This window comes from Sciurus vulgaris (assembly GCF_902686455.1).
Source record: "Sciurus vulgaris genome assembly, chromosome: 1".
NCBI classification, from domain to species: Eukaryota; Metazoa; Chordata; class Mammalia; order Rodentia; family Sciuridae; genus Sciurus; species Sciurus vulgaris.
This window is the reverse complement of record NC_136461.1, coordinates 172,648,577-172,673,168: the sequence shown is the minus strand read 5'-3', so window position 1 is coordinate 172,673,168 and position 24,592 is coordinate 172,648,577. Positions and strand designations below refer to the sequence as shown.

The window sequence follows — 24,592 nt, the reverse complement described above, 5'->3', positions numbered from 1 at the left end:
GAGTCCTTTTAGGAAGTCAGTCAATCTCCTGTCTGGTGTGGTTGCTGGCTCCACCTTTGGTCACTGCATCAACATCCCCACAAGAGGCAGAAGAGACTCAGGGCAGCTTCAACCTTACCAGCTACTTAAGAAACACCTTTCCCAACAGGGCTGGGGATATAGCTCAGTTGATAGAGTGCTTGCCTTGCAAGCACAAGGCCCTGGGTTCAATCCCCAGTACTGAGAGAAAAAAAAAAAGGCAACAAACAACCCTTCCCTGTCTGAGGCCTGTTTCATTCATATGCTGCAAAGCCCCAAATATGGGGGGTGACTGAGGTGGGCAGTACCTGGAGTCCCGGACCTGAGCCATGTCCTAACTGATTGCTTCCAACCAGGAAGAAAAGAAGTAGAATTGAATGTAGCCCAAAATAGGGAGGCACTGCAGATCACCTCTCAGGGCTCATGATCTCTATTGAATTAAACAGCATATATAAGTAGTATGTGAAGTATTTTTCCTTTTAAAACTGATTTTCAATTTTTTTTACATTTTCAAATAATTAATATTTATCAATATTATAAATATAATTTATTTCTTTTTAATTACCATATTTTAATGCATAATTGTGAATTAATGTATATTCACAAGTATACCATGCAGCCTAATCTTGCAACAAAGACAGTTTAGTAATAAATTATTTTTAAGTAATACCATCACAATTAAAAAAAATTTCACATAATAGCCTCATCCCACTTTTTTGAAAAAAAAAAAAAATGGAATAGAGGTTGTGACAATTATGCAGTGAAGTGCAGTAGACATTTACTATTAAAATTATTAATAATTTAATAGTTTAAGTCAGAAGAAATATTTCAACATTTGGAACATTATGGTTCATATATATATTGAAATGTCTATTTTGTTGCAGAAACAATGTTTAATATAAACATTGCAAGCATAAAACTAATTTTATTAAATTAAAATTCTGCTAGAAAAGTAATATAGAAATACAGACTCAAGGTGGGAAAGAACAGTATAAGCTTCTGGCTCCTAACCAATGGCACATTGACCATGTTTTAAATGGATGTAGGTATCATTTCACCACATTGGTTGATGGTAAGTTCTGGGGACAGGTAGCTGAGGTTAGGGAGGTTGGTTTTATTAAAATTAACATGACCAGATAAGACTTCACCCAGGTGACATTCAACGTGAGGGATTTAGCAGATATCTGGAAGAAGACTCTTCAGGTAAAAAGAGTAGGTAATGAGAAGATGCTGAGAGAGGAAGGAGCCCACATAACAGGGTCAAGGAACACCTAGGAGAAGGGCAGGAGCAAAAGGAAAACACATCGATGGTAAATGTTTGTTTTTTCCCCAAATTAAAGAATCCACAATCACTGATGTGTTATGAAACATGGGTTTATATGACATTTAGCCCAGGTCCCTGGGTACCAATGGCATTCTTCATTCCCAGAGTCTTAAACTCCCATCCAAATTAATTCCTTCACTAGATGTTGCATAAATATATAATTTTAAGTTATATACATGTATTTTATGTCAAACTCTAAAGACCTTTGTGCTTTTTAGAAAGTTATATGCATTCTCTCATTTTTTTTTGACTGCTCTGCTCATATGGATATAAAATGTTGGACTCATATGGTTGTGTTTCACACTTGATTTGACTATTTTTAAAAAATTTCGAATAGGCAATACATTCATATGACATATAAATATAGAAAGAGTGTGCTCTAGTTTAGAAAGAGTGTGTTCTAGATTCAAATGCAGTGAGCATAACTCTAAAGCCCAAGCAGAATATACGGAGGATTCGAAGCCTGTGGAAAGTAAACAGCAGCAGTCAGACCGAGAAGGAACCAGAACTCAGAGTGCCACTTGTGATGAGTTCCCATATGTCCTCCCACCAGTATCCTATGACCAGAAACATCCAGAAAATTGGATGTGAGCACTGTCGAGCAGAGAGAACTTGAGAAGAATCCCTCTGGCTTTGGCTCAAGGACTGGACACAGGACCTTCTAGCTGTCGAGGGAGTGAGGAAAATGCCCCGTTTTATTTTCTCACTTCTCCTTTCTGTGTCCCAGGCTCTGGGGAAACCCACAGGAGCTAATACTCTAAGGAAAGGGCAACTCTCTCTCTGGTCGATCTGCAGTTCTGAGATGATGTGGCAAATCCCTGGTGCTTTTCACCCCTCTTTCTGTCCTCACACCACATGGGCTGGGAATGAACCCAAGTGATGAAGTATGTGGTTAAACACAACAGAGGAGAGTAACTACAGCCCCAAGTTCCAATCGGAGAACCAAATGAAAGCCTCAGGGAACTAGAAAGTGTCTGGGAGTGTGTGGAGAAGGGAGATCTGGGGAAGAAAAGCTCCATAAAGGTGCTTGTGAACTTCAGAGTTCACCATTAAGCTGCACATGTGTGGGTATGATCCTTGTTAACAAGTGAAAGACTTTGAGAACTGAACTGATAAACCTCTAGCTAGGTCCCAGAGGGACCCCTGGGTGGTGCATATCTAAGATTGAGCCACAGAGCAAGAGAAGGCTTTTGAGAACTGAATTGGCTACTGGAACCATAGTCTATTGAAGGTAGACTGTACGCATAATTAAAAAAGAAAACTCACTGAATGGACTGAATGGAAGAAAAGAGATGATGGATGAAACAGTTAATAAATTCAAAGACAGATCAGTGGAAATCATTAAGTCTGAACAATATGGGGAAAAAAGAGAAAGAAATGAATAGAGCCTTCAATATATGTGGGAAAATATTCAGGCATTAACATGCATATCGTGGGAGTTCCAGAAAGAGCAGAGGAAGAGTACAGTGCTGAGAAAGACATGAAGAAATCATGGCTAATGTCAATTTTATATCACTGTGACCAGAATACCTGACAAGAACAACTTAGAGGAGGAGAATTTTATTTGGGGTCACAATTTCAAGGTTTATCCTTGGTCAGCTGACTCCATAACTCTGGGTCTACAGTGAGGTGGAGCTTCATGGCCAAAGGACACAGTGAAGGAAAGCTACTCACCCCATGGCTGCCAGGAAGCAGAGGGGAGAGGAGGGGCTGCAGGGAAGATGAATCCTCAGGGCTCACCCCCAGTGACCCACCTAGTCTATTCAAGCCCCTCCTGCCTACAGTTACCACCCAGTTAGTTCATTCAAACCAGGATGAACTGGTTAGATCACGGCTCTCCTACTCTCACCATTGCTCCTTTGAATATTCCTGCATTAACACAGGAGCATTAACACATGAGAGGACACCTCATATCCAAACAATAACATTTCACCCCTGGCCTCCAAAAGCTCACATCCAACTCGCAATGCAAAATTCATCTAGTCAGTTTCCAAGAATCCCCATAGTCTTAATAGTTCCAACATTGCCCAAAAGTCCAAGACCAAAGTCTCTTCTGAGACTCAGGGAAAACGCTTGGTTGTGAGACCCTGTAATGATTAAAAGCAAGTTACATATATCCAATATACAGTTGTATAAACATCCTTATTCCAAAAGGGAGGGATAAGGGCATAGAAAGAAGGAATGGGACCAAAACAAATGAGCAAACATTTTCTATAGCTCCACATCAGAAATCTGGGATATAGGGTGGCAAGATGTGATCTCCAAAAGGCAAAGATGTGATCTCCCCTTTATTCTTGCTGGTTTCAGTCCTTGTGGTCTTTTTGCCTGGCTCTTTCCACAGTAGCTTTCCTTGGTAGAGAATTCATGTTACTGGCATCTCATAATCCTGGGGTCTCCATTCCAGCTTTGGCTTCACAGCTTCATGCATTGCCCTCTCAGGGTCAGGGGCTGCCTGCAGGTATTCTGATCACTCTACACTTTGTCTAGCCTCCCATGATTTCCTTTGAAATCTGAGTAGAAACCTCCATGACTCCATAATTCCAGCATCCTTACTTCCTGCAGAACCAGCACCATGTGAGTGATGCCAGCTTGAGCAGTAGATGGGCCCCTTGGAATCATGGCTGCAGTGGCCTCTGAGTGCCTGGGCATCTGAGCACTGTGAAACTAATCTTGGGAAAATAATTTCCTAGATGCTCCTGTGTAAGCAGGGTGCCTCCATGATCTCTTGAAGGACTTTTCACCTCTATACCCTTGAGCATAGCATAATTGTGATTTGTTGATTCCTGAGATGCCTTCAAGCCATCCTTCCTATTGTCTCTGTGCAAAGTACTTAGTTTCTCTTTAGTAGCAGCAATCTTTTCAGCAACCTCATCCTCCTTAGCCCCAACTTTTCAGGCACTTCTTTAGTCAAACTGCAAGTGTTTAAAATCCTTTTTTTCTAAGGTACTCTCAGACATTGCTGGTGGGACTGCAGATTGGTGCAACCATTATGGAAAGCAGTATGGAGATTCCTCAGAAAACTTGAAATGAAAACATTTGACCCAGCTATCCCACTCCTTGGTTTATGACCAAAGGACTTAAAATCAGCATACTACAGTGACACAGTCACATCAATGTTTATAGCAGCTCAATTTACAATAGCTAAACTATGAAACCAACCTTGGTGCCCTTCAACAGATGAATGAATAAAGAAAATGTGGTATATATACACAATGGAATATTATTCAGTCTTAAAGAAGAATGAAATTATGACATCTGCAGGGAAATGGATGGAACCAGAGAATATCATGCTAAGTGAAATAAGCCAATCCCCAAAACACCAAAGTTCAAACGTTTTCTCTGATAAGCAGATGCTGATCCATAGTGGGGGCAGAGGGGTAGAGAAGAATGAAGAAACTTTGGCTAATGCAGTGAGGGTAAGGGTGGGGTGGTGGGGATGAGATGGACATTATTACCCTATATACCTATGTGATTACACTACTGATGTGACTCAGCACCATGTACAGCAAGAGGAATGAGAAGTTATGCTCCCATGTGTGTACAGTGTGTCAAAATGTATTCTATTGTCATGTATAACCAATTAGAACCAATAAAAATTTTTTTAAAAAGAAAAATAATTTTTTTCTGTTTTCTGCCCTTGAGCCTCACAGTAAACCTGGCTAAAGTCTGCTGGCAGTATCTATGCCACAGCCTGAATGCCAGGCCGCCTTGAAATTTCCTCCACCAGATTAATTAGTCCATTGCCTTTAAATTCAACCTCACAAAAAGTCTGAGTACATGGGCAAAATGTAGACAAATTCTTTGCCAGATATAACATGAATGACTTCTAGTCCAATTCCCAATAAAATCCGTGTTCCCTCCAAAACCTCGTGGTTTCACAATCTTTACTACCTGCATTCCTACAGGCATTCGGGCTTCTGAGCTCCCACTGGAACTGCCCTCTGAGTGTCACTTACAATACTCTAAGGCATCTCTATCACATATCTCCAAACTTTCCAAACTCCTCTTGCACAACTGTTCCAAAGGCTTCCAAACCACCTGTTCAGGTTAGTGACAGCAATGGTCCACCTTCTAGGTACCACTTACATTTCTGTAATGAAAATATCTGACAAGACCAACTTAGGGGAGAAAGAGTTTATTTTGGGCTCATGGTTACAGAGGTTCAGTCCATGGTCAGCCAGTTCCATCACTCTGGGCCCAAGATAAGGAGGCGCATTATGGTTGAAGGGTGCAGCAGAAGAAAGTTGCTCACCTCATGGCAGCCAGGAAGCAGAGGGAGGAAGGGGAAACTGGGGGAACAAGATACAAAGCCCAAGTGCATGCCCCAGTGACCCCCTCTTCCAGTCACACTCCACCTGCCTACAGTTAGTACCCAGTTAGTCCATTCAAACTAGGATGAGCTCATTGGGTTACGGCTCTCATAATCTAAATACTGCTCTTTTGAATATTCCTCCATTAACACAGGAATTTGGGGGGAATATCTCATATCCAAAACATAACACCTCTGAAATGGTTATAAGGATGAAGGGGTAAGAAATATAAAACACATGACATGGTGCCCGGCACATTCCTAGTGCTACAAATAAACAAACAAACAAACAGATGTTACCTTTTTGTGCCATTAGAAGAGATTTCTACTGCCTTCTTCAGGCTCCTAGGTGGTGCAGTGATTACAGTGGCCACACAAGCCCGGGTTCAGCCCTGGTGCCATAGTGTGTGGATCTGGACAGCCTTCTTCATCTCTGTAGGCCTTGGTTTTCTTATCTGTAAAAACGGCCATTAAAATAGAGTCCATCTACAGAGTGTGACAATTCAATAAGATGAAAAAGGCAGCCACAAAGCATTCAGTACATATTTCCAGGAAGGCAAGAGAATTAGCCAGCCCATATCCTCCACTGATGTCATGCCTCCGACATTCTACTGGCCAAAGGAAGTCAGATGGAAGGCATTTTCAGCCCATGGTGGAATGAAAAGCACTGTACTGTGGATGAGTAATCCTATCACAGAGGAGTGAAAGGAGGAAAAGCATCCGATCTACCACAGTTGCCTGTGACTTTAACCCTAGCAGAGGCACAGAGGAACTGTTAGAGGCCTGGATACAGCTTAGAAACAACATTATAAAAATAATAATAATAATAACTGCCATTTATGGAGTACCAGCTATGATAGGAAGGGCTGGTCTCAGAAAATAGTACAGGATAGGCCAAAAACCCAGGGACTTTCCTTCCCCTCAGCTGCTTCTTCCTACGTCTCCCCCGTGGTGTTATGTTATGGTGTGGGTTGTCCCATTTCAGAAACATTAAAAATAAAGATGAAGTAAGAGCAACAATATTGACAAAGATATTAGTAGCAATGTGCTCTGGTTACATTCTATGTGCCAGGTTCTTGAACTACGTTATCTCATAAAATTCTCACAATAACCCAATGGCCTGGGTATCCCCTTCTCATACTGAAGATGAGGACACTAAGGTTCAGAGACCAAAGTAACACAGCTGGACGGGAGCAGAGCTCGAATTTGAACCGTTCAAGTTCAAAACCCATGCTCTTCTCATGATCCCACTCTGCCTCTTCCCCGTGCACAGAACAGTGTCTCAGACTAAAGGGGATGGAGTGTTCTAAGACCTTCTGCCTACACTGGGGGAGTGTATAAATAGCAGCAAGGATGTTGGTGATTATGTTCTCAGAAAGTTGCTGCATTATTCCTTCAATCCACAGAAGACACTCAGAGCCCAGGCTTGAGGAATAACAAGCCGGCTGGGGAAATGTGTGTAGGGAAATGAAGTCTGCAGGGCTCTTGGGAGCTCGTGGAGGGAGCCTGGCGGATGGGACTTATGGCCCTACCCCGCTGATGGCTGAGGCTCCAGACTCAGGAACTTGGAGACTGCCCGGAAGATACTTCTGTGTTGGTTTCCAAGGGCTGCCTTAACAAACGGGGTGGCTGGAAACAACAGAAATTGATTATCTCACAGTTGTGAAGACTAAAAGTCCCAAAACAAGATGTTCACAGCCATGATCCCTCTGAAAACCTGGGTGGCTTCCTTCCTTGCTGCTTTCTAGCTTGTGGTGGTGGCTGCTCTGCTAGGTGTCCATCCCTTGACTGGCAGCAGTTCTGCCTCTGTCTCTGCACAGTGTGCTCCTGGTGTTGTTGTCTGGGTTCAGATTTCTCTCATCTTATAAGGACATTAGTTGTATTTGATTAGAGACCTACCCTGACTCAATATGACCCCATCTTAACTTGATTACATCTGCAAAGACCCAATATCTGAATAAGGTCAATTTCCCTAGGTACTGGCAGTGAGGACTTCATCATGTGTGTTTTGGGGGGAGTCTGGAGGCAGGGAGACACAATTTAACCCACTGCAATGCCATTTCCTAGGACTTGTTAAAGTACTACCTCGTGTGGCCTGAGAGCCCTCAAGGCAACTGAGACAAAGGTTCTAATGATGGCCCTTGGACAAATTAAAAAGAACAATCTAGAAAGGTCAGTCTACAAAGTTCTGTTCTCCTGCAGGTGTGGGGACAGACCATCCCCAGCTTGGTGATTGAAGACTTGCCAGGTCCTGGAAACATCTGGGAAGTGTTTGTGTTGAGGAGAGTTGAACATTTGAAGAAAATATCGGAGTGACATTCCTGCCTGCTGGCTCCCCTCTGATGTGCTGGCCCTGTACCGCCTCCCACCACACTTGTGGTCTGGCAGCCTAGAAAGACCGTGGGCTTTCCGGTGAAGGCCCAGCTCCATCTCTCACTAACAATTTAACCTTGGGAGTATTATTCCAAACCTCCTGGAGGCTTACCTCTTCATACCTGTCAAAATGCAACCACTGATACTTAATCAGAGTTGCCCAACTGAACCGAGGCACATCACAAGTTCATTTCTTTCCCTTTCCTGTCCTTACTAAGTGGAACCAGAGGGGAAGGACTTACCAGTTATTGCTTCACCAGTTCAACAAATATTTATTGAGCACCTACTGTATACCTGGTTTTGTGATCAGTCCTAGGGATATCGTGAATAATAAGATCAATGCTTGTCCTGGCATGCACAAAAATATAATAACAAATATAGTAATTTTTCCCCTCCAGCCCTCCTCTGGGCTCTTCATCTTTTCTAAGAACCTTCTGGACTGAGATCTTGTGAGCGTTCCCCACTTCTTTCCTTTCCTAAAATACATTAACTCTATGCAAGTTCTTTCACACATAACACCCTCACTTCTTACAACATCCTCTTTGGTCTTAGTATCCCTGTTTTTCAGGTGAGAGAACTGAGGTTCAGATGTGAGGATAGAACAGGTGTAATTTAACCTGACCTGTGAGGATCCAAAGCCTTGTGTCCTGATGGATACCACCTACCATTATAAACCTGGAATTCTGCAAGAATGAGATGGCTTTCACCTGACTATAAAGTCTTGCCCACAGAAAGCTGGTCCCAAGAACAAGAGAGATGTGTCAGCATGTCTCGATGCTGTGTGAACTCCTACCAACCAGCTGGGAAGGACAATGCTCATCAGAGTCCACAACCTGGTGTGTCCTCTGCTTCTATTTGCACTCAGACTCTGGTTTACTTGTGTTCCATGAGTAGCTGTGACAAGATGGACTTTGCCTTTGGAGTCACCATCCCACTCTCTTTAGCATATTTCAAGTTTTTCAGGCACAAAATGGTAGGGTTTTGATTAAGAGGCTCAGTCATTTCATTATACAAGACTCTGAAGCTTGGGGTCAGTGTTAAAGTCAATGTTCTTTTAAACACACACTTGCATGCCACAAAGATTGGGAGGTCTATGGAATCAGAAAACAGACTCCACTCTTTCTTAAAAGAATGAAAGTTCCCTGTCCATCTGCCTGAGAATGTTGAAGTCACTTCAGCCTCTGCTCAACACTGAAGGCCTGGGAGGCCCAGAGTTCCTAGGGGTCTAGGAGTGTTAAGGAGGGTCTCGATGGACTTTGGAGACATCAAGATCTATCATTCCTTGCCAGCCTGTAAAAATCAATCTGAATTCCATTTTTGATATTTACTGGTAACTTTCAAGCCCTATCACACCTTCCCCTTCTGCCCACATCCTGGCAGGCCAAGAAGAAAGTCAGGGCTCATCTTTCTTTAGCAGGAGCTTCAAGTCGCACAGGTGTTTGCTGCCACACAGGAACCAATCCCCTATCTTGGCTGACCCACCATGAAACCCCAAGACATTTCCCTGTCATGCTCTCCCTTCCAAACCTTCTTGTGTGAGGAACAAGACTTTGGAATAGCCTCTTGGTGTGTGGGTGGTGTCATCCATCTTGACATCCGAAAACCAAATTTCTGGTGAAGGGGACATCCGGTCTCTGTAGAGTGACTCAACACAGCCTCTTCTGTTTTATCTCTAGACCTGTGCTGCTCCAACATGTCTGGAATTCTCTGTCCTTATTTCTTTACTGGGCTCCTCCTCCTCCCTGCAGGAAGTTCCTAGGTCAGGCAGGCCCTCTCCAAAATTGTGGGGTACATGAAGTTTATTTTCTGGAGTCCCATGTCTACCATTGTGATTTTTCTTTCTCCTTCAGGAATTCCTCTCACATCCTTCAGCTGTAAGTCCCTTGGCTTTGTGCCTCACCTCTATACATCCCTCTACATTTAAAAAGCACTGAAAAAAAAAAAAAGGATCAGAAAATTCTCCTCTTTAAAGACTTAAATGACTGCTAAATCATAGTTCATTATTTTTCTGGAAAGAAGAAGCTCAATAGTTTTAGCAAAAGGACTCAACTGCTAACAGTGAAATGTTAGGCAACAGCCATGGAAAAGGCTTTGTGTAGTCAGGACTCCCACTTCCAAAAACCTTCACCTTCAACTGTTCAGTTAAAATTCCATAATTTGGGCTTCACTCCCTGGGTTCACACTTTCATTCTGTTAAAAGGCAACTTCTCCTCTCCTTTGGAAATTGATACCCAGCGTGCACATCATTATCCCATCAGAATTTGGGGGTGGGGGAAGGATAGAGATGAGGAGGATGTTTGGTAGTCAAGGAGGCAGAAAGTAAATGGAAACTTCCATGGTGGAAGGCTTGCAGGACCCAATAGGAACGGTCAGACAGCTGGAAATTTGGGTATACTATCTTTTCCAGGGATCTCAGAATGTCTAGTGACCCAATGTACCACAGGAGCTTGACTTAGATAATGTTTTTGCTGACAGTGTTCTCAGAGGCCACCCACTCAAACTTGTTTACAGTTAAGGAGAGCAACAGGCAGAGGAGTCCTCTATCCAAATCAGGGCCAGCACCAACATTAGAAATTGAGTGTCCTGCCTCCAAGATGGCACCATCTGTGGTGAGATGCATTACAATGAGTCTGGGAGAGAGGGTCAAGCCTATCTTTGTGAGTGAGCTCCTTTTCTAATATGTTTCTGTAACTTACCTCTGTGTTCTGACACGTCCACGAATGCTGGAGAAGTGGACATGGCCATAGATGACACTCCCTGGAGCTGGACTAACCCCAGATGTGTCCATGGACTGGTGTGTAGTATGTGAATGAATGTTACCTGTCGAATGTTTTGGGCATGTGTGGGAACCTGTGTGACACTACATTAGCATGGCAAGGAATGGGGTGTGTCCTTTAGCATCCTCTGATGGACAGGTTCTCCCTCAGACCGCTGTAATCTTAAATAGTTGAATGTTATTCTTTCTTCTCAACCATATAGAAAGGTTATGGGGCCCAAGGTGCCCCCTTGGTTTTGGAAACCAGAAAGACTGATTAAGGGGAAAATCCTGCCCTTTCCAAATCAGTTATATTCAGAGGAATCCTATGGCAATGAGCAGCTGCCTTAGTACTCCCAGCCAGACCTTAGGAAAATAAGCTGTAGCCCTTTTGGGTTTCTCTCTCAGCAATCTGATGTAATTTTCACTTCTATAGGACCCAACATATTGCTTCTTGAAAGACTCAGAAAGAATTTCCAAGTCAAACAAGGGAGAGGGTGTGCTGTCCTCCCCACTGCTGTTTTTCTGTTATTCTGACCCCTGCAGAGTACCCTGGGGCCATGGCCAGAGCTGTGAATGACACAGTGCAGATGTGAGCAGAGGAGTCAAAGAAAGCCAATAACCAAAGCACACAGCCCACTGCTTCTGAAACAGCATCAGTGTGGAAGGACATACATAGGTGTGTGTGTGTGTGTGTGTGTGTGTGTGTGTGTTTGCTTTTCCTAGAACACTTAAATCAGCAAGAAAATTGCAAGTGATCTTAATCCTCTAGCATTAAAGGTAGCCTCTATGCTGGATATTTTTGAGTCAATCAGCTTCCTTCATCAATGTGGTTTCCATTAGCCAGAGAACTGTCCAGAAAGGCTGTCTTGTTTCACCTGCCTCTTCCGGGGGAGGCCCATGTTGCCTTGTTGCCACGGTAGTCATTGAAAGAATGGGGCTCAAGCCCTGAGCCCGAGCCCAGGCAACCCCATACAGAGAAGAGATACCTCCTCCAGCTCTCGGTGCTGGGAGATGTGAAATCTGGGTCATGATGGCCATTCAATCCGCAGGCTTACTGTGCAAGTCCAGAGCTGCACAACAGCTGTTGGCCCTCAGCCCTCAAGGCTCAGCATGAAATAAATAAGATTTTGAAGGGTTTCCCATCCTTGTAAGCTTCCCCTAGGCTGGTCTTCCTTTTGCTCCTGGGAACCTGTGACCAGAAGCAGAGTGGCAAGGGGGCTATCCAAAGATGATTTCTGTCCCTAGTTATTCACTCACTCTCAACTCCTACTGGGATTCCAAAGCCAGGGCAAGTGGGATGGAGTAAAGTTTGATATGTATATATTTTAAAACTTTTATCCACTACTTCCTGCTTCTTATTCAAAGTTAGTTGATGTCTATTGAGTACCTATTACTTGCTAGACATTGTGTTTTAAGTGCTTTCAGATGTATCCTTTCACACAGTCCTTAAGACAACACTGTGAGGGCAGGATTAATACCCCCATTTTACTGGTGGAAGGATTGTGGAAGTCTTGAAGGCTAGAAGTTGGAAATCAAGTGCCACTAATGCTCTAGAATCAGTGAGACCTGGCTTCCAGCCCATGTTTTATCTTTTTACTGGCAGCATGAAGTGGGCAAGTTACTAAATTTTTGAGCCTCAATGTCCTGATTGGCAAAAATGGATTGCCTTATTAAAGTTGTGAGGAATAAGTGGATCAATTATGTATGCATAGCTAGATCTTGCAAACACAATGATGAGTGATGAAATCACATTGGAGAATATTATGCATGTGTAGTCAGCACACTGCCTGGCACAGAGTAGACACTCAATAAATAAGGCGATGATGATTCTTGGAAAGATAGATCTAGCAGACGTGTGTGGGGCAAAAGTGAGGAGGAAGGTGTTGGAGAAGAAGAGTTGAGATAGGAGACTATGTGTTTTATCTCACTTCCTCACCCAGAATAAGAATGGTAACAGGGATAGAAAAATAGATCAATAAAACAGAATAGAAAGCCCAGAAATAGATATAACATAAATTGGAGCTTAGTTATGATAGAGAGGCATTATAAATTACTGAAGAAATTACAAACCATTCAATAGGTATGTTAGCTTCTTAGAAATAAGAGGATTCATTTTATAAGACATTAATGTCAGAAATCAAAATGGAAAATGTTAAAATGTAAAACTTCAAATATATAAAGTAAAAGATAATTCATAAAAAAGAATAGTCAAAATATATAAAAATTACTTAAGTCAATTTTTAAAAGGATAAAAAACTCAATATTAAAGTGAGTAAAGACTATGAGCCAATAATTTCATAAAGGAATGCTAAACGTCCAATAAATATACAAAAAGATGTCTGAGCCTCAGTAAACAGAGGTTATTTAACTGCACATTTTTAACTTGTTAAAATTATGACAAAACCAAGTGTCGGTGAAAATGTAGGGGAAACAGGAATTCAGCAGGTAGGTAAAATCATTTTGGAGAAAAATTTCAGAAAAATCAAACAAAATTGCAAACAGGCATACTCGATGACTGAGCTCTCTCCTTTCTGGATATATCCTAGTGAAACTTTTCTATGTGTTTTGTAAACATTGCTTAGAGGAACCAAAAGGAATAAATAAGAATGAATCCTGCCAGTGCTCACCATAGAGGCTATGAATAAATTAGTAAACTATGGGGCACCCATATGAAATACTATGCAGTAGCTGGAATGCATGGATCAAATCGGCATGTATCAACATAGCTAGGTCTTAAAAACACAGTGTGGAGTGATAAAAATGAATTGCAGAATATTATGTATAGGATGATGCCATTTTTCATACAAGTTAAACCTGGAACAATATTACATATTGTTTATCTGTTCACTTGGTATGGTGAACATATAAAGACATGGCCTGGGGACCGTGGAATCTATCACAGTGGTTGCTCTAAGGAAGGAAAAAGGGGACGAGGACTGCTGTGAGGACAGGGAGTATTTTAAGTCTGTAATGATTTTTCTTCTTCTGTAAAGATCTGAAATAATAATTCCAAAGTTAGTATTTAATCGTTTGGAATGGCAGGCACATGGAAAACTCTCCAGAATTTTATTTTTCCTTAAAAAGATTCTAATCTGGCTTGTTGGCACATGCCTGTAATCCCAGTAACTCAGGAGGCTGAGACAGAGGAGGTGAGTTTCAAAGTCAGCCTCAGCAACTTAGCAAGGTGTTAAGCAACTAAATGAGACCCTGTCTCTAAATGAAATATTATAAAGGACTGGGAATGTCGGTCAGTGGTTAAGCATTCCTGGGTTCTTGGGTTCAATCCCCAGTACCAAAAAGAAAACTAAATAAATAAATAGAATAAAATAAACAGACCTGAGATCATTCTGTATCATTTTTTTTTTTTTTTTTTTTTTTTAACCCAGCTCTTGTTCATCAAGGAATAACAGTCAGGGATGCCATAAATCACAGGTGTGCCTTCTTTCTGTTCTGTGGGACTTTTTATCTAGTCTCTGAGAGAATATCTTTTCTTCCTGGGGCTCATTGGATTTATCAAGGCATTTAACTTCTCTAGAGTCCTTGTAGAACTTACAGCGTGCATGATATTAAAAGCCAAGCAATACTCCAGTGATCTTGATGGAAATAAATTATATAACTTCTAAAAGTGCAATGAGTCAAACTCTAAAATAAAAGCTAGAGGACTATTGCATCTGTAGGGCCACAACAGGAAACAGAATTCACCCTGGAAGTCTCAGAAATGAGAATGCATGGGTAGGATTATGGGGGATACACAAGGATGGTAAAGATCCAGGAATCAGCAAGAGGGAGGTCTTTAGGACCCTAAGACTAAAGGGAGAAGGGTTAGGAAGAGAGTAACTATAGCCCAGTGAAAACTGAAAATCCAGAGGAAGGAATGCCTGATAGCAACTGCAGTCATAGAGGACCTCCACTAAACCCAGAGACCACATCAAGAAGGCAGAGGCTGAAGGAAATACCCTGACCCTTTCCTCCCAGCACTAACCTCTTTTGGGTAACTTCCATTGGCTAAACCCGACAGGAAGTCAGAAATAAGGCATCTTGGGAGATGAAGTCCATAGAAGTCCATCCTTTCCCCCACCCTCCAGAGCAGAGAAGAGATCTGCTGTGGGTAGAGACAAAAAGAGAATAGAAGAATCCAAGTCATGGAGTTAAGTGAGTAATAGCCACAGTTTTGTTATGAGGAGGAGAGACTGAGCCACACGGTCTGTGAGAGAGGTCACAGAAACCAGAAAATGGAAACCAGAGAAGGGAAAATAACATGGCTTGGAATTGAGGCTGTTGCAGAGACCCTAGAGAAAGAGACTGGCAGGACACATGAGACCCAGTGTGAGAAGCAGATCGGGGGATAGGGACTTCAAGGTGGGACTGGAGGGAGTGCTGACAATGGCTAAAAAGCTAAAAAGCCCCAACTGTTTCTTCCAAGCAAGGAGTTTGTAGGTAGCCATGGTTGCTGAGTGCACAGATGTGGAAAGAAGCAGGCGGCTGATGGAACGCAGGCCAGCGGGAGGGAGAAGCACTGTGGGTGAGATTCAGCATCTGCAGGATCCTACCGCCAAGACCACCCTTCAGCCTGAGGCTGCCTGGGGAGCTGCTCGTCCTCCTAACCAGGCTCCAGGCTGTCTGCAGATGCCTCTGGGGGTGGGGGCTGAGAGATACCTCCAGGAACCCCAGGCCAGCTGCCTCCCTCAGTGGCCCTCCAGCAGACAAAGTGACACTCATTAAGATTTCTTTCAGTTCTGGGCTTCTCTGAGGTCTGCTTGGCTTGACTGAAACAGAGAAAGAAGAACACTGAGCAATTCAGGCCAGAGCCACGTCCTGGGTCCTGGCCCTGTTTTTCTCCTCTCACGTCGCCATCAGCACATTTCTAGTGTTTGGTGGGATGTTTGAATTTAGAGGTTCTGTAGTTGAGCCCTGGCCAGTAGCAGAAGGAGAGAAGGTGTTCACAGGTCCTCTTTCGGCTATAATGACATTCTCCCAACCTGAGGTGCTCCAGTCAAGGAAGGCTTAGATGGGACCCCAGCCTCAGCCTGCTGAATTTGGAAGAGAATGAATCTGCATGTTCCTTGAGAACTGGATCTGACTGAATTTAGAGCCCTTGCCATCATTTTGATTGCCATAACAAACTGCTCCTTCATCTTTCTGACACTCAGTAGTTGTTCAATTCAGTCTATCCCCTTCCTCTCAGAGACAAGGAAACAAAGGCCCAGTGAAGGTGGACAGTTTCCTAGGGGAATCCAGTGAGGGCAGAGGCTGCACTAGAACCAGGGTCTTTTCTTCCTTATCCATTGCTCATTTTGCTCTCTCATTATTCTAAGTGACTCCTAGGGAGAGTATTTCCTTCAGGTGACAAGCATAGCACTTGGCCTCACAGGTTTCCTGACCACTGGTTCCCCCACCAAACACAGATGGGCTCTTCCTGGCATTGAGCTGGGTGCCATGGAAAGCTCTGAACTCAATTTTTTAAATAGGAAAATGTGTACTGCCAAGTTGGGCTCCCCAGGGGACATTTTAGCTGCATGAGTCATGGGGTATTCAGAGATTCTGCTCCATTTAAGGGTGATCTATTTACAAGCATGTGTAGGTTTTTAGAATTTTACAGTTGTTTGTGATGAGGGTGGAGTATGTATTCAGAATGTATGCGCCTTTTTTGAACTGTAAACAAAATTGTGTATATGTGTGTGTGTGAGAGAGAGAGAGAGCATCACTGACAATGATCGCATAGGAGCTTTCTAGAAACATAGCTAACTCTTGTCAGATCTAAAATGATTTTCTGCAAAAAGAATTTGCTGTCCCAAATTAGAACTGCAGTGTATCTATCTATCCTCCTTGGTGGCTAAAGAAGGATGAAGGGAAGAGGTGCAGCTGAGGAAATGAAGGGAGTCTCCTCACCCGCACAGGCCTGGGCCTGGCCATGACGGTGTGGCAGTAATTCAGATGGAAGCAATACCCTTTTGCTCCCTTTAACCCCAACTTCTAAAGTTGCACTGAAGGACTCTGGGAGGCAGAGGAACTGATGCTCCCCTCCTGTATGCAGGCTTTGCCTCCATCTCAGAAAGGATGGACATCATCCCAGCAACTCACCTGGGAACCAGCTAGATGCTGGGTGGATGCAGACTTGATTCCAGTGAAAGGCGTCCCAATGTATCTCCCATCACCCTGGATCTTCTAAAGGAAAGTGGGTCTGTCTTGACCTCAAGGGAAGGGAGCTCTGGATGATGGAGGAGGGACCATCAGGGCAGTCACAGCCCCAGCAGCTCAGCCTAGAAAGCGGGTGTGCAGACAGTGGCTTCATCAACCACTAAGTTGTTCCAAAAAAGTCTTGGAGCCATTCTTGAGCCCATTATCTTCCCCTCACATGCAACTGCCACTCAGTCTAGAGAGCCCCAACCTGGGCACTTCCTGATTCCACCAAGCTACGGTCATCTGGCTTCACCTCTGTACTCTCTATGAAGGAGTCTGTTTTCTATTATGGGATGGGAGGTGGGGGGCTGAATTCCACTTTATTCTTTTCTGAGAACATCTTTGCCTGGGTCAACCTACTTTCCTCCTGTGAGGAAGGAACACTTTTGCACAATCCTCCCCGGAGGGACATTTGCCACCTGGAATCCAGCCCAACTGACTCTGCCAGGAGCTTGTGCAGCATCTACAAAGCCAATTCCAGCTTACAGAGGACTCAGACTGGCAGCAAGGACTAAGTTGAGATCACCAAACCCTTGGGACTGGCTTGAGTTCAAAATGCTGTGTGACCTGAGCCAAGAAGCAACAGAGCTCACTTGTGGTTCCTTGTCCTGAAACCACAAGGCCACGTTCTGAAGACCCGTCTCCATATCCCACTGCAGCCTGATCAGACCAACAAAATCACTTAATTTATAGGTCCCTTCCAGACGCCAGCATGCCAGGGGTCAAAGTGTCAAATGTTCCAGTCAAATCCACACCTTTTACACAAGGTACTCAGCTCTGGCATTATGACACAGCTAGAGGGAGCCCAAAATGGGGGTTCTGAACTCTTAGAATTTCAGGCACTGCAAGTGAATCTGAAAATCACAAAAACAGCTCAGGTTATTTAATGTTTAACTTGCGTCAAGAACTGTTCTAAGCACTTTTTCAGATAATTTAATCCTCTCGACAAAGTTGAGAGGTAGGTATTCTGATTATTCCCATTCTTCAGATGAGAAAGAGGTACTGAGAGTTTTATAGACTCCCAGAGTTCACAAAACTAGGAAGTGTCAGACAGCCTAGCACGAGAGCCTGGGTCCTTAACCACAACATTCTAGATACAGGTTGTCACGACAGTTTTAAAAAGAAGCCCTGCATCCTTCTCTGCAGCCAGGCCCCTAGCACTAAGGCGAGGAGGAGGCAGAGCCTGGAATGCAGAACATTCTCAGGAAGTGGCTCTGCAGCCTCTAAAGGTGTTGGCCATCTCTGGGTGCTCATTAAAATCAGGCGAACAATTTCTGTCTCCCACTCTGGTTGAGGAAGAGGGTGTTGATGTAATCTAATGCACTGGTTGTACACATTTCACAGGTTTCCGAGTCTATAGAAGTCTGAAAACAGAAGAATATCAGACTGATAATATCTGATTTTGACTGTGTTCTGATTCACTCTCCTTCAGACATGGGGTCCTATAACTATGGAGGGTACAAAGAGTAAACTGAATATGTACTCTACTGACCCTCTGGCACCCCTGGAAAACGTTTTAGCCATCCTTGGTCTCTATTTCTTTGCATTATGTTGCATTAAACTAAGTTGAGAGCATGTATTCACGTAGCCATAGTCCAACTGGCCTGTTAACCAAGCTTTCTAAACTTAGCTGGAGTGCCAAGTGAACCACTAGCCTTGTCTACTCTACCCAGGCATTCAGTTAAACACAGATGATGCCCTTATATCCAGAAATAATGGCTATATCATAAAATATTAAGATTATGGAAGTGTCTGTGTGAGAGAGAGAGCTCTCAAGGAAGCAGGAATATTCCTCACAGTAAAAGCAGGGCAGCCAGCTGTGGCATCACTAATAATCAATTATTAACTAAGTAATAACTAATAACTAATAATAAGAATCTTTCCTGATCAGAAAAATTGGCCCCAAAAGTTAACATAGCCTTGGCAATCTGGGGAAAGGAATATATTCATTTAGGAAACATTTGATCTCCTCCATATGACAGGTTCTAGACTAGTGATAGGGACACATTAGGAGAGAAGGTCCCACATTTGCAGAGTTCACAGATTTGAGGGGTCACTGGAGAGGTCAGCGGTAGTCACAACACACCATACAAATGGTACAAGAGAAAAATCATGCGATAACAAGGAAGAGAGAGCAGGGGTGTCTTCCCAGTCTTGGGGGGTTAGGAAAGGCTTCCATAATGAAATAATTTATAGCCAAACATTTGTAGCATAAAATAGAAGAGGGGGGATGAAAAAAGAGCCACCAGCCACATGCAAAGACCCAGAGGGTAAAAACCAAACAGGGACAGAACCAAGAGAGGGCAGAGGAGGACACATATCCTACTCTCCAGGGGCTCCTCAAAGAGGTGAGTCTGGCAACATCTAGCCAATGCCAGGAGAAAGGACGTAAAGTACATTACCATGTCCCCAGCACCATTCACCCTTCCTATGCCACTGAAGATAGTACTTTCCAGGAGTTGTGAGATTTTCAGAGCAGAAAAGGCAATACCAAGAACGGGCAAGAGCTGAGACTAAGAGGTCTCAGAGATGAGAGTCGGAGGACCTCAGAACTTAAAGAGCGGGCACTTTATCCTGAGGGCAGTGGGAAGCCACTGAAGGATTCTGAGCAAATCAGATTAAAAAGATCCCCAACTATGGAGGGTGCCTGGGGGAGAAGATGAAGAGCAGAAGTGGAAACCATGAGGAGACAACTACCCTACAGTCACTCTGAGGGAGAACACAGTGGCCTGATTCTGGTATAAAGTGTTCAAGAAAACACTTATTTCCCCTTTTCATCACTTTGCCTTGGGTTGCTCTGCCTTTTGGCGTCTCTTAAGTCAAGACTTCATGCTTTTACTATCAACAGTCGGCAAGAGTCAAGAAAGGGTTGGTGCCCCAGCACTGCCCTTGGGAGCTCATGTCTTCCCGAGAATATCGTGACTTTGTTCCTCAGCACAGGAAGGAAATACCATTTCCCCAGCTCTTTCTTCAGAAAAGTCACTCTTCATTTGCTTCTGTGAGCTGTTGGTCTCTGGACAGTGTTTGGATTCCATGCGTGTGTTTGTGTGCGAGCTGCGGTCCAGCTCAGGGGTGGCTCTGCTTTTCTTGGTTTCCTGGATGCGGATGAACTTAAAACAGTGTACTTTTCTCCTGATGCTTATCTGCACAACCCCTTTGACAGAATGTCTTGCCCATTAACTTTCTAACAGCATTGTTTTCAGTGCCAAGCTGCTTGTTTCAAAGTCTGGAGTTCCAAGGGAACAGAAAATGATGTCTGTTCTGCCTCCCACCTGCCTCCCATTCCCTTAGCCCCCAACAGAACAAAGCAATACACTTCCTGAGAAACACTCCCTGAGCTTGAACCTGTCCTTGGTCCCTGGAAAGTGCTTGGTTATGAATCATTACTGTGATGCACTTTAAGAGGAGCGGAAAACAGGGAACACCATTCCGGAAAATGAGTTCCTCAAAGAGATCAGAGACATTGAGCGAAAAATACAGGATGCCACACATCTGAGAATTCTTCAGCGGCTCCCCATTGCCTTCTGTTTTTTAGGACAGTGGGTTCTGTCCAGACTCCTCCCTCTTTAATCCTCACCAGTTTTTTTTTTTTTTTTTTTTTTTTTAATTGAGCAGCGGGGTAGGCGACTGCGATACCTGCGATAGCTGCCTGAATCGGGGGAAGAGCTCCCCCTGCTGGTGGGCAGGTCTGCTGCTCTTGGGTTGCAATTGCCTGTGTACCATGCTTTATGCATTGGGTGTGTTGCTGAAGATTTTCGCCTAAATTCAATCATATGGTCAGTGTTCTTGAGGTGTGCTCTTTTAAAAGGAAATCCGTAGAAAATCCTTTTGTGAGGCGAGAAATCCTTTTGTGATGGGGGAATAATCACTACCCATTACCCTTCCCCTTCCTTTCAGTGGTTGATGCTGTGGATTGGTGGGGGGTTATTGAAGGGTTTTTCTTGAAGATGGTATTTCTGATGAGAACCCTGAGCATGTTCTTAGGGAAAGGCCACAGTAGCTCAGGCTGAGCCCCAAAAGCTTGCACATCTGACATTTTCATGGTTTGCTGAGGCTCCTTGTAACCCGAGGCTTGTCTCCATGAAGTGGCTGATACTTCTTGAAACCCAGCTGGGGGATGTTGTCAGCAGCCTCAGGAGCCTCCACTGGCAGATTCAACTGGACCAACGCACACATTTGGAAATAGGTCAACTCCTCCTGTGGGTCTTGGCTCCAGAATGATCAAGAGGGAGTGGGTAGGAGAGGGCAAGGAGAAACACCCTCTCTGTCCGAAGGGTATCAACCCTGTTACCCAAAGGGATTGTGCCTGTCACAATTAGAGTTGTTTTTCCTCCCTCCAGATGTTGTGTGTTACTGAATCCTTTGTTGGTAAGCACACACATGGCCGCCTTAGCAACTGCCAGTGCCAGCCGTAGGGCTTCAACAATGGAGGCTACAATGGAGCATGCAGTCTGATGTGCCATGTACTGAGGTTTGAATGCTTGTGCTCTGGGAACATTGTTCTGTGGGGTTCCATAATGCAGAAGCCCAAGCTTGCTTTGTGAATTCCTTGTCACTTGACAGAATGAGGTCTTCCTTAGGTCCTGGAGACTTGGTCTAAGGGAACAGGATTAAGCTTCGAGGCTTCATCTCTTTGGTGATTTGAATCCTGGTCATGAGAACCCACATTCAAGGTGGTGGTTTTACCTAGAAGCTTGGCAAGATGGGCCCTGGGCATTTTCCAGACCAGATTTCACAGGAATCAAAGTCTGGAAGAACCAGCTTGCTCCTCTGCAGTTGGGTGGCATGTTGGGAAATTATCAAGGGTTCCGTACTGTGGGATCCCTGCTCACCTGCCATCTAATGAGGCCAGAAGCCACTGAACTTGAAAATTATGTTCACCTTGAGCTTAAGGCATGAAGGGAAACCCAGAATAAAATGTTTAAAGATTCTTTCCATCTTCAATTGAGAGGGCAGACGGGCTACGTGCATTTGAAATCAGTTATAAACACCAGACCCACCAACTACAATTTAGGAGGTCTTATATGTAATCTGCCCAGGCCCAGGTATTTTAATTCTATGTTGCAGGGAAGTAAGTGCCAGCTGGCTGCTGACCGACCACGCTCAGGGTTCAGTTCTAAACAGCACTGTTTGGGAAAAGCTCAATCTAAAACAGACAGCTCTGGATGTGTTTAGGTTTTGCTTTCTTTCCACTTTTAAATATTAAAAATTGACTCCAGCTGTGGGGTAGAAAGTAACGCCTAACCTATAAAAACATTGACAAATAAATCACAATGCAATTTGCCGCGCATTTTTGTGAGGTCTAAACACAAGTTCTTGAAAGGAATTTTCCATTATTGCATCTTGGGAAGATAACTTCTTCATGAAAAATTCATTTGACTTTTATATTTCATAAAATCATCACATAGCATTCCCACATTTGGAATCTGCATGTGCTGGAGCACCCAGGCCTTGCAGTTCAGTTTTCCAGTCTCTTAAGCCTCTCTTCCATGACTTTTGCAGGACTGGAGACAACATCAGGATCTTTACCTGGTAGTTTGGGGTTATGCTGTACTCCCTGCCCTGAGCCCTGTTCTTTCTGAAAACCAGGTCCACCATCAGCAAAGAGACAGCCCTTTCTAAGGTTGGATTGAGCATCAAACTCCCCTGACAAAACTGTGTCCATGTGTCCAGCACTCCTTAGGCACCACCCCCAGCCAAGCAAGAAAGAAACTCCTGACTATATTGCTTCTTGGTGGTATCGCTATTAGGATATAACCCTTTCTTTGATGAGGTAGGGACAAGGGATTCATAGGAGACCTAGCATAGAGAAGGGAAGAAGAATCTCTGTGACAAACCTGGTGCTGTGAGTTAGAGTCTTCAAGTGTCTTTTTCCAGAAATGCTGCTAAGCCCAGCCCAGTTTTCAGAGTACTAGCTATGATGGGGTAGGTGTACTGCAGTAAGAAGTACCTCAGATCTCAGTGACTTCTTTCTAATAGTGCATGATTACTATAGGTTCATTGCATTTTAATATCCACAATATAGTACAGCTGATGGAGAAAGCACTATCTGCAGCATTGTCAGTGATCATGGCAGAAAACAAGGACAATCTTGAAGGCCTTTCACCAGTAATTAAATGCTCACAGTTCATTAACTGGAACTGGTCATATGGAGCCACCCAACCTTGGGGTGGGGGCAGGGAATGAAATCCTATCTTCCCAGAAGACAACATCTTGGAGGACAGTCCAAGATGGCTATTATGTCCATCATACCTACTTAACTGTGAATGTTCTTCTTCAATACCTATGCAAGTTAGTGGCCTTTCTGGACTCCATCTTCAGTAGGAGCACAGTTATTATGAATGAACAGCAGTCAGGATTGTAATAGACACTCTTAGGGTGTCTGCCCAGGCCCTGAACTTCTACTCTGAGTGCCTCACTTACTTTATGTACTCATGGGATGGTCCCAGCAGTTGCTGTCAAAGCAGGTACTACACAGCCCTCCTTTGGGCCAGCAGGTTGGATCAAAGGAATGTTACTTAACTAAAGTTGAACCATTAGCATTCTTTCTCCCAGAAATTATTCTGATTCAGAAACAGCTTCTCTGTATGTTACACGTATATTATGGCAAAGCCATTTTCTGCCATATGCATGGAGACACCAAGAAAATTGAATGGCAGGGCCAGGCTTGTGGCAGAAGAAACCACATGGAGAGAGAGAGAATCCCAGCCTCACATTGGCACACAGATACTTGATATCAGAATAAATTTGGCAACTCTGTTGGCAACGCTGCATATGCAAAAAAGGATGGTTAACCACAGACAGTAATTACTTAGGGCAAGAGCACTGAGTGTCTGGAAGATTCCTGTTAGAATACTGACTCTTGGAAAAGTTAACGCCTGGTACTCTTAGTGATCATAGCCACTCTATGGTGGACATGTTTTTCAGGTTAGGTGATGTCATTAGGGAAAAGTCTATTTTGATAAATTAAAAAACAGAGAGGTTATAATAATGGAGAAAATATTCAATTGTTTATAAGAGAACCAACCCACACACCCATACACACCTAGTAATAGTGGCTTATTTATCTCACATAAAAGTCTGGAGGTAGGTAACCTGAGGCCAGTACCACCTTCCCCACCCAGTTCTCTGGTCTACCATCCCTCAGAACACCTTACCCTTGTGTTATAAGATGGCTGGAGAAGCACCACCATGTTCTTGCTCCTGGCTACTGGTGGAGGAAAGGAAGAAGGGTGTACCCTTTTCCTTTAAGACTTCCCAACCTACCTACAACCATAGGTAGACCTGACATGAGGAATTCAGACTTCAAAGAGAGTTGGTTCGAAAGTCTTTCTAGTTGAAGCTTTCTGTCTAGTTGGGGCTTTCCATAATGAATGGTGCCTTTAAGATTCAATCAGATATCACCTCACACAGGAAGAGTTAGATCTCTCCCCAAAATGGAGTTGAGCTATCGCTCCATATTTCCATGGGTTCTGTTTACACACCTGACTTGGAAGTTCTAGGTGCATTAGAGGGCACCATCTTGGAGGTCGTATCCTTCCCAGGTATCCTCGTAGTAATCCTCTTTACCCAGTGTTATCTGGGTTCTTCATCAAACCTGAAAGCACCTCGCCAATATAGGAATTATTGT

The 24,592-nt window shown here is 43.7% G+C and overlaps 1 long non-coding RNA gene across 1 annotated transcript; it reads right to left on the bottom strand.

Moving 5' to 3' along the window:
* Positions 1–5,487: 5,487 nt before the first annotated feature.
* On the bottom strand, positions 5,488–24,229 carry LOC306653437. The gene is made up of 5 exons (XR_013761719.1): positions 24,120–24,229; positions 9,179–9,314; positions 8,267–8,336; positions 5,952–6,106; positions 5,488–5,631 (listed from the first exon to the last, which is right to left on the bottom strand). It is a non-coding gene; the product is annotated as an uncharacterized lncRNA (long non-coding RNA).
* Positions 24,230–24,592: the final 363 nt, after the last annotated feature.